The sequence below is a fragment of the Glandiceps talaboti genome, chromosome 16, assembly GCF_964340395.1.
Source record: "Glandiceps talaboti chromosome 16, keGlaTala1.1, whole genome shotgun sequence".
NCBI lineage: Eukaryota > Metazoa > Hemichordata > Enteropneusta > Spengelidae > Glandiceps > Glandiceps talaboti.
This window is the reverse complement of record NC_135564.1, coordinates 9,301,778-9,312,860: the sequence shown is the minus strand read 5'-3', so window position 1 is coordinate 9,312,860 and position 11,083 is coordinate 9,301,778. Positions and strand designations below refer to the sequence as shown.

General features: G+C 34.0%; 1 long non-coding RNA gene across 1 annotated transcript in view; it reads right to left on the bottom strand.

The window, feature by feature from the left end:
* LOC144447824 (uncharacterized) overlaps nucleotides 1–10,817 on the bottom strand; it is a 15,636-nt gene extending 4,819 nt beyond the window's left edge. The window contains exons 1-3 of the long non-coding RNA XR_013482052.1: nucleotides 10,710–10,817; nucleotides 1,193–1,357; nucleotides 653–695 (exon numbers count right to left, since the gene is read on the bottom strand). This is a non-coding gene — a long non-coding RNA (uncharacterized LOC144447824). The remainder of the gene's footprint in view (nucleotides 1–652; nucleotides 696–1,192; nucleotides 1,358–10,709) is intronic.
* Between the last annotated feature and the right edge of the window lie 266 nt (nucleotides 10,818–11,083).

Genomic DNA, 11,083 nt, shown 5'->3' with positions numbered 1-11,083 from the left:
ATGTACATCAACATCAGCAATTAAAATTACTTTTCAAAAAAGAATGGTAACCTTAATAGCCATGGAAATACTATTAACTGTAACATTCAGTCATACAGCCTGATAGAAATTATTGATTTATAAAGTGTTTTCCCAGAGGAAACCATTCGTATTTCGACAAGTAAAATATCAGTTTCGAATTGATCTCTTGTGGGACTTAAATATTCAAATGTCTTTATGCCGTGCATATTCCTTTACAAATTTTCATAATTGTATTTTCTTATTAGTCACGATAACGTTCAAGAATTCAGTGAACCAAGGCCAGTAACCTTTGACAAAATCCTACTTATTTATCTCACTAAACGTCTCACTCTGAAAAAATCTTTCAGATAAAGTTTGAATTTCGATGACTTCTAAATGGATAAGAATTTCTTAATATTGTGTGCAAAAGATACAATTTCAGATAACAAACATTTGAAATTTGAATTTCGGTGGTTATGAAGTTGTATACGTGAATTCAGAAAAACGCAGTAGCTGAAAGGACAGAATACACTCTCCGTCAAAAAAAAAATAGGATCTGGCTAGCGAGAATGTTGTCGATTGGTGTTATGTTTGACCTTTTGTTTCACATTAACTTAAATTAAAGTCGTAAATATAATATGTAAGTCTATACCTCCTGTAACTGCACTTTCAAGGACGGCTTGCCTCTGTTTTTCCTGAGGAAATAAAAAGAAAAAGGATTTAAAATGAAGAAAGTCTCATAAGTAGTTTGACATTTACTCATCCGCCCAACTCCACCATAAGTCCAAAAACAGCAAACGTACCTCCAAAAATCCCATAAGTTTCAAAGTGATAAAGAAATTTCGACATAATACACAAACATATTTTTATCGTTTTAGATGTGTATGGCGTTATGTTGCTTCATGTTGTCTGATCTCGTAACATCTCGTCACGTATCGCCTCGTTTCGAATCCTCGTTTCGAATTGTTCGAAATCAAGAGTATCACCATACTTTGTAATATTTTTCTGCACAATATCATTTACGTATGACCTTTTGGTGATATACATATGACCTTGTAACCTTTATGCGTATGACCTTTTCTAAAATATTTTCTCGTTCGGGAGCTTTTTTTTTTATCAGATATCTAAACATGTATAATTTTTATATGCGAATAACAAATCAAATCACAAATGACGTAGTTTGTCATCTTACCTGAAGTATATTAAGTAGTTCTCTGACAATTACCGCAAGTTTTTCTTCTGATATGTCGTTGCAATTGTCTGTTGAACGTGTTGGCATAGCAACCGCAGTGTAAATAGAAACTAATAGAATAAGAACGCACACTCTTATCTTCATTTTGTTTATGTGACGATGTTTCTGGAAATAAAACAAAGAGAAGGGGAAGGATGTAAGTGTGATTAATAATTTACTTCTTGGTGTTGTTTGTTGTCTGTTGTTGTTGTTGTTGTTGTTGTTGTTGTTGTTGTTGTTGTTGGTGCTGGTGCTGGTGGTGACGGTGATGTTGATGGTGGTGGTGCGAGTGCTGGTGGTTTCTTTTTGTGAGTTTTATTGAGTGCACACAGTTTGATATACATGTTCTGTGCAAACTCTGTAGTTCAGATTTCCATTGACTGAACAGAGTAACTGGTGCCGACATTCTTATTTTCTCTACATATTAATCTAAGCAATGAAAGCATGAAGCATCAAGGATACTTCAAGACTAAGAAAGCTTATATGACATGATAGTGTGTTCTACATAAAAACGACATTACAATCCGCTTGTCAAGAACATCTCAAAGTAAGCAGAAAGTGAATTTTGGAATTTGACGATTGCACGGACAAAAACCGCTGAAATACAATTTACTACAAGCTAGCCACGCATTTCTAGATGAAAGATTATTTAGGGAAATTATAGGAATGTTCGGAAAATTGTTTCTAAGGTTGCATCTTGTCCATAACGTTACAAGGGTAATGAAAGGTCATAAGGTGTAAAACAAAGACGGAACAATATATGTCATGTGATCTTTCTTTACACTTCACGACTGTAGTACATTCAAACTCATTCCCATCTTTGTTCCTTTCACTGACGATAACTCCTGTGTCATCCACTATAACCGTACAAGCCGTTCCATAGTTGTATGGCTTATATCGATCATCAATTGGTCTGTCTTCTCGTCAATAGGTCAAGATCATGCACCTTCAAACCATAATGATGCATAGAGTCTGACTGGTAAGATCTTGGATTATATGTGTACATGTACGGGATTTGAAAGGCCCTTTACTGTATATACACCCTCATTAATATCATTGGGTTTTTCAATTCAATAATGACGCATGTTTAGAAAACAAAACGCTGACTATGGACGGACGGCGATGAGCAGTAAACAAGACTGAAATATGTGAAAATCGTAAACATACTGAAAATAAATGTAATAAATGGTATAAGATTATGTGTGTGTGTTTGTGTATGCATGTGTGTGCATGTGTCTGTGTCTGTCTGTATATGTCTGTACATCGATAAGTGTGTACGTTTATGTTATATATATACATACATACATATATATATATATATATATATATATATATATATATATATATATATATATATATATTGTGTGTGTGTGTCTGATATATAGAACATTGCATAAGCCACTTTGATAAAATGTTTATATTAGAATATTAAAAACTTTATATTGTGTACAATTATTTAAATACGATATGATGTTATATTCTCAGGCGCGAACTGTTTAATTGATTGATCTAATTTACATTACAGGTCACAAAGTATTTGATTGTTTGAATTAAATCACATTAATTGACACGAAATATGTGATTGGTTGACTTAACTCATATTACAGGACATGACTTTTGTAGTAGTATTTGATTGGTTGACCTGAAACACGTTACAGGACATGTACTATTTGATTGGTTGACCTGAAACACGTTACAGGGCATGTAATATTTGATTGGTTGACCTGAAACACGTTACAGGACATGTACTATTTGATTGGTTGACCTGATACACGTTACATGACATGTAATATTTGATTGGTTGACGTGAAGCATTGTCGTTGCCGTTGTTAACATGGTGTTAACTTTTTGATATTTTTTTTTCTCCGCATGTCAAGTATGTTTGACTCTGTCCTCAGTTTATTAAATACGTACTCTAATATTTAATTATGCAATTTGGTATATGAACGACACTTTCCGTTCGCTAAATGCTTCACATAATATATTGTTTGTCTCTAAAGAAAATACTAAAATGTGATCGTCTTCTTTGCAATAACTCCACGTCATTCGAAATATTTCCGCAGATAAAAGTCACTTAGCTACGTTTTTGGCAAGGCCACCTCAAAAAATGTTTTTAAATATAAAATATAGAGTATTAGCTTTCAGAAAATAGCACTTTTCCGAATTTTGTTTTCGTTCTGATACGTTGAAATGAATCGATCATTTCATGGCAAATGGTCATGACAGGTTCTTGTAGCCGTGACACGTTTTATCTTAATTACAGTGGTCATAAGAAGCAATCAAAGTCTCGTTTTCTTTACGGCTTACAAACCATGTATCTGTACTTTTAATGGACTTGATCAATAGTAATTCACATTTAACAAATTGACCTGTAAAATTCGAGAGAACTGGTCGGTTATATATGGTGTTCGTAAAAGAAAATCTTACTTGTACTTTTTCCCTAGTCATCCATAGATATATTGTCTATCAACTGTTGGGTAGTACTATGTGTATCCTCGTGACTTATTCCCTAATTTGTATAAGATTAATTTCATTATTAAATATTATTGGGGGAAAAAAGGTTAATTCCTAACCCTCATTCCGGTTATGTGTAGATACAAAGACCGCATGTTATTTTAGACTTGCATTTTAAACTTGCACTAGCTGCAACTGAAACGGTTTTTGTTAATAATTTACTTACTTGTAATATCGTACACACTAAAAAGTACTGAATCGCTTGTGGGTAAACGGTTTTATTTAGCTGTAAACATAGTTTAATACAACAAAGCAAGTCAAAATTGATTATTGGGTCCGCACCCAAAAATCAGTGCCCGAATGGTATCACAGTGACAACCTGTAATTGCACTTCTATAGATAAAGTAGACTCAGTGAATACATTTGTTAGTTGTCTGGTCGTAAAACGAAGTCAAATTACAGCTAGAGCAGGTTTAAACTATATGTATATTTTGATTTGTATCAGCTAAGTTTAACTATCACTAGTAACATAGTAACATAAGGCCTGCTTCATACGTCTATAAGTTTCGATTTGTCTTGAATCATGGAAAACGCCAAAGGTAAAACAAAACGTAGCTACCTGCAGTGAACAGTTAATGGGATATCCTCTTTATGGGGTCCATTCGATAATTATGTTACCGCCCGAGGAAAAGTTTACATTATGTTAAATTGTCAGCATTTCTTATATAGTGGAGCAGAACTATTGAGAAAATAAAATCAGAACAGTTTACAGTGACATTAAGCGTCGTTTCTTTCAATATTTCAACCCATTTGAGTAACTTATCAAAACTGCGCCGTTAGAGACATACTTTTCGTTGAACCTTAACTGATATCGTTAAAAGAAAAAAAAATTAAAATGTCAATCATTCGGACTATTATTATTGATATTAGGCTCCGAATGGAGAGTTAATCCCGAAACATCGGGATTTTTGTATCAACTTCTATGGACCGCTGACTTATATCATACCAAGTTTTTGCAGTCATAAGTTACTGTCTAGCATGCCGTCATTCACAACAACGAGCTCTGCAATGTAAGTGTGAATTATGATCACAACACTCTAATTGTATGCGTGACTTCCTTATACGTACATATACGAGTCCAGTTACTGTATGTAGTACATAATAAGCATCATACAAAAAAAGTCTAAAGAAGAGCCGTCGTCCGTTAACACATCTTGGGGTCCCACTTTACGTTACTAGGGACGCTCAAACAAACATTTTTATTTCCAAGCATTAATTTACAGGATTTATGAACTGTTTTGTCCTTCAAGTGAACTTTGACATCATGCAAATTAGCCAAATTCAATGACGTGGATAGGAACATAGTGATCACGACCCATCGTGTTTTCCAACAAACAAACTAACAAAACGCATTTCACCCGAACATGCGCATGGGACGACCATTGTTGACCTTAAAGTATGGAACTGTATACAAACCGTTTCATGTTAATGTTCGCTCTGGCTCAGTTTGATATAACCATGCCGAGACCAAGAAGGAACTGAGCATGCTACACTTTAAGATAGTAAGACGAAATGAATACAGTTTCTTGCTACATTTTGTCTAAATGAAATAAACTAATGTACCAGCATGCAGATACCAAATGCAGACATCAAAACATTGGCGCCCGTGTGTCTGCGTTACTTGCAATACGCTTAAGTGTTTTGATTCATTGAGACAAAATGGAGCAAGAAATGATTGCGATTGTGCTATGAGAAAGCGTAGAATGTACAGTTTCGTATTGGTTTCTGTGTGGTTGTATCAAACAAAGCCTGTGAACACTAACATGAAACGGGCTGTAGAACACCGTAGAACACAAATCGTGTTCTCAAAATCCATAGGTACACAAAAACACACTTTACGTCACATGTGATGATAACCTTCCGAAACAAAACGTCAAAAATCAGTATGGTGGTTTGATATCATTGGTTTTGATTTTTTTTTTTTTTTTTTTTTTTTTGGGGGGGGGGTTAAATTCCTCTAAATAATTAATCTCTGTGAAAAGGAAAGTTTAGATATCCATGCAGGATTTGATTAGAATGAATTACAACTGACAAACTGGTTTGGTATTTCACCATTTGATATCTTTCAGCTATAAATTCGATATCTACTCGTCAACATACCATCAAATCAATTCAAATTGCATTAAGTGTCTATCGCAAATATACATTATACTTTTGAGTGCATTAAACATACAATGTCTTACAGAACAGTCACATTTTAATTATGCACGCAAGACGGTTAAGGAAAATGGTGTGCAATTGATAGACAAGCGTCGGAAATAGATGACATAAGTAACATAATCCATGCTGTAGTAACATTGATTGATTGATTGATTGATTGATTGATTGATTGATTGATTGATTGATTGATTGATTGATTGATTATTGGTTGGTTGGTTGGTTGGTTGGTTGGTTGGTTGGTTGGTTGGTGGATGGATTGATTGATTGATTGATTGATTGATTGATTGATTGATTGATTGATTGATTGATTGATTGATTGATTGATTGATTGATTGATTGATTGATTGATTGATTGATTGATTGATTGATTGATTGATTGATTGATTGATTGATTGATTGATTGATTGATTGATTGATTGATTGATTGATTGATTGATTGATTGATTGATTGATTGATTGATTGATCGATCGATCGATCGATCGATCGATCGATCGATCGATCGATTGATTAATTAATTGATTAATTGATTGGTTGATTAATTGATTGATTGATATTGATTGATTGATGGATGGATGGATGGATGGATGGGTAGTGGGTTGTTTGGTTGTCTGGTTGATTTATTGATTTATCGATTTATTGATTTATCTTTTGGTTGATCGATCGATTAATTGATTGCCAAGAGAGACATTTGTCGAACAAGATGATAAAATGTAACAATGTTATAAAGATTTGTGTTGACTCAGATGATAATGTAGCTGTGTTTAAGTTGGTAAGATGTGTTGAGGTTTTGTGATTTAAATTTTATTATAATATTACTAATTTGTTGGTTTATTTAATATAAATTTGTATGTAAATAAATCTTCAAGGTGGATACATATGATCATCAAAACTGTTACATTTCTCCAGCAGTCGTGTTTTGGTAAATCCTTAGTGACGATTCTATCCACCAGAAAACCCTGGTGAAACATTTAATGTCGTTTTGGTGCTCGTCAATCGCAGAAGGTACGAGGCTCAACAAATGTGTATCAGTAAGTCTGGTGTTAACTTGCTTTACTCGTGTATATATATATATATATATATATATATATATATATATATATATATATATATATATATATATATATATATATATATATATATATATATATATATATAACATAAACGTACACACACAGCAAACGATCGAAAGTTTTGCGTTTGTTAGAGTGGATTCTAAATTGACCTGGAGACACTGTAGTTATCACATGGATAAGAAATGGTGATGTCCAACAGAGTGTGACCATAGATACATAATTACACCTTCTTTTTCTGGAAATGGACATTCTTAATGGATATATGTAATTCTCGAGGATTATGTACATTGGCGAGTTCATTCAACACGGTCACAGAAATATATTCAATAGCAAATGTCAAGAATCACAGTAAGTTCGAAATTATTCCCTTCACAAAACTATATGTTAACTTTTTTTTACAACATGTGAATTATTTCTAGCACATGGCAAAATGTCTGTAAGATCATTTTCAGCAATTTCTAGTACTCAGTTTTATATCGCATATACTCGTAAATGTAGCGAGGATCATTTCACTTTTATGACGGAAGGTCACTGATGGCTCACTTTTATTGCTTTCAGTTATTCACAAAATATTGCTTGCAATTCCTTTCAAATTATCACTCTTCTGGGCGGATCTGTAGAAAATAAGTGTATGTAGAGATTTCGGACCTGCTTGGACGCATATCTAAGAAATGTCATTTTATTTCATCATAGAAACATAAATAGGGATCAATTAATGAAGACTTGAATAGTTGGATTCAAATGGAACTTCTTCATCTGGACAGGGTCAATTAGAACCTTTCTCGTCCATTACCATTTTAATGTTTCTATTCGGTTAACTCCATTAACGATTGCTCAAGTGAAAGCTCACAAACGGCTTTTTGGACACGATTATAAGAAGATAAAACATCAAATCCAAACCATTAACCACGTCTTAATTGAGGTTGCATACGACCACTGAACAGACCAACCCTAGCGTATAATTGTTAAGTCTCGTAGCATGTGTAGATACAGTAATGTTCCACTTATGACGTGAGCAATGAAAGCACACCGACTTTACTATCCATATATGTAAATAGATTATTCAATCTCAAACTATAAATTTGATAATGGTGTACATCGTCAAATTGAAATGGTGCAAAGATCACGACTTTGGTCGTTACTGGGAACGGTAAATGAGATAAACGCAAAACATGAAATAATGAAAAGAAATGAAACCAATATATGTGGACACTTAGTTACCCCGTGAGTTACGATCACAGTTATTAATAGCTAACAGTATAACTTGTATCATAATTTCATCTTATGCAACTAATGACAATGCTCTTATTTTGAAATGCAGATAATAAAAACTGTGTAATGGCATATTCAGCAAAATATAATTATGTATTTAAACATTTCATTCCTACAATGTAACCAAAAGTCTGTAAAGTATTTGGAGAAATGTGGTTAGTAGTGGGAATAGTTTGTCTATATGGAAACTTTGGTGAATTTAAATACGATGTCCGTATGTCAAATTTGGCATTGTTAGTCTTCAGTTATATGTCTCAAATAATTTTGAATATATCTTAAGAGGAAGGAAGACGCAAGGTAAGAAAATTAAGGAATATATAATATATGCCTAGAGTGAAATAGACATTACATCAACACTTATATATTTTCTTTGTTCATTTAGTTACCAGATGTTTTATGTTACAAATAATACCTTTGAGTTTTTAATATCAGTTCACATGAAATTCCGTTATTGCAAATCTGAATTGATGATTTAAGAAATGTTAAGTCGTGAACGCTTGATTGTTGGTTACTCAAAATGTAGGTGTATCGAATCGTCATTGTCGGTACTAACAAGAATTGAGAGTAGATTGGCTTAATTATAGCAAACCCAATGCTATTAAGCTTGGTTTATTTTGAGTTGAGTTGAGTTGAGAAACACACCACAAGTGGTGGTGGGTTTAAGAATTTCGGCTGCTCATACATAGTGAGATCTGGATACATTATTGACATACGTATCAAATGAATTGAACATCGAATTAGGAATGTCACACTACTGAGGATATAGCGGACACACACACACACACACACACACACACACTCTCTCTCTCTCTCTCTCTCTCTCTCTCTCTCTCTCTCTCTCTCTCTCTCTCAGCAATGAAAGAGATGCAATAAATTCGATATCTCGATGAGCCTACAACTGCGAATACAAATAAGTGATCTCTTTATTAGTTTATAGTCTAAAAACAAAAACGGATAAGTTATCTATCTTTGCCCTGCCTGTTAAGAAAGTACACACATATAAGCCAGTTATAACTCTCCACTAGATATGATAAAATATACATACAAATTAATAAACCAACTATTCGCTCTTAGCACTCAGGAAATACACATAATTTATCAGTGTCGTGTTCTCTTGCCACTGAGAACATACATATCGCGTTAACAAACTCTTTTTTTCCTAGCACTGAGAAAATACAGCTACATGTACAATTTAACCGTCAATATTACTTTCACTCTTAAAATTGAGAAATACACCTACAAGTTAGCGATCTCTCTCTCTCCTTTAGCTCAGGGGACAAGCTGTAATTTATCCGGTCTGATAATACAATGAAAAGGCTATCATCTGGGGATTGTTTAATGAACACGAGCATCTTCAGATTACATGGTAATTGACTTTTACAAATGCGCTAAGGAATGCAGTTCTAGTGATCGCACCGATGCGTCTACTTTGCATTTCACCCCAGGCTACCTTATACATTGAGTTACTATTGTGTACCTATCTAACGTCCTCAATGGACTTACAGAATGCTGAAAAAGCAACATGTATAGCACGATTTCAAATAAACCAAAACTTGTATATATTTGGTGCCTGAAACTAAAACCATTTATCGGGATATCATTCGACACAGATGTCTCTATAGATTATAGATCGCATTACTCATTTTTTTTCGGTACAAATAGTATAACCGTGAATAGACAATTAATAAATGCACAATCATAAATATATCATTATATAGACAAATAATATTAGCTATGAAGTTATTATTATGGGACAATATTCAGGAGGCATGTTATCAGTCAAACTCAAACAAAACTGTCTTTTTCCCTATCCATAGCCCGTTTATGGCGCTGACGTGTTAGTCCGTTAACTCTCGTATTCCTCACCTGAGTAGCACATCAACGCCGTAAACAGGCTATGCTATTCAAGGATGGATTTAAGATTTGTATTTAGAGCAACACGTTTTCTTTATTCTCATCAATATTCTTATGAAAGAATTTTCTTGCAAATGACTGTGTCAAAGTCAAACAAGAACGTTATTATGTGTATGCGAATACTATCGAATATTATTTTACTGTGGTCAAACAGAAGCTTTTGGATCATTTTTTTTTTAATTCTGTATTTCTGAAGTCGGCGATATCATAAGATGGCCAACATCTGGCTATGACTATGCACATAGTATTAGTCAGTGTAGCATTGTTTGACTATTGCATGTGGCAGGAGTTAGTTACTAAGCTTACTGCGAGTCTGCTTGGCGGTGATCATTTCTCTAGAGGCAATTTTGTTCATCCAAATATCTTATCGAATGTAGTTAACACACTCAAGCCTAGCTACTGAATCTACTCTGAAGACAGAACCGGTTTCATTCATCATGAATGGTACTAGAACTTAAAACAACTAATATTAGTGTTCATTGGGGATAAACAAATGACGCGGTGTTAATGGGTTTACGCTTCTTTTAGAAAGAGAAAGTCTTACCTTCTGTGCTTGTTACTTCCTATCTCGTGTCTTCGTCCAGATTGGGCACGAAATCCCACCAAGAAAAAATCTTATACGTTCGTTAATGTGTCACTGAAGGTTTTCCCAACTCGTAATGAGCGAGGAACGCTGGGCTACTTATATATAGCGGTTAGTAGTTGATTAATGCAAAGTGCGACTAAGAAAGCATCTGATTAGTTAGAAGTTCATACTGTATTTTACGTGGTACGAAATACACTCTAAATGACATGCGCCTTCGTAGTGGGAGGTTCTGATTAGTAAAAACGTGATTTTAGGTTGAAGGTTTGCGTCGACAATTACATCGTTGATTCTTTCTCCAAATATCGTCGTGTAAATCATCACTTTTCAATTAT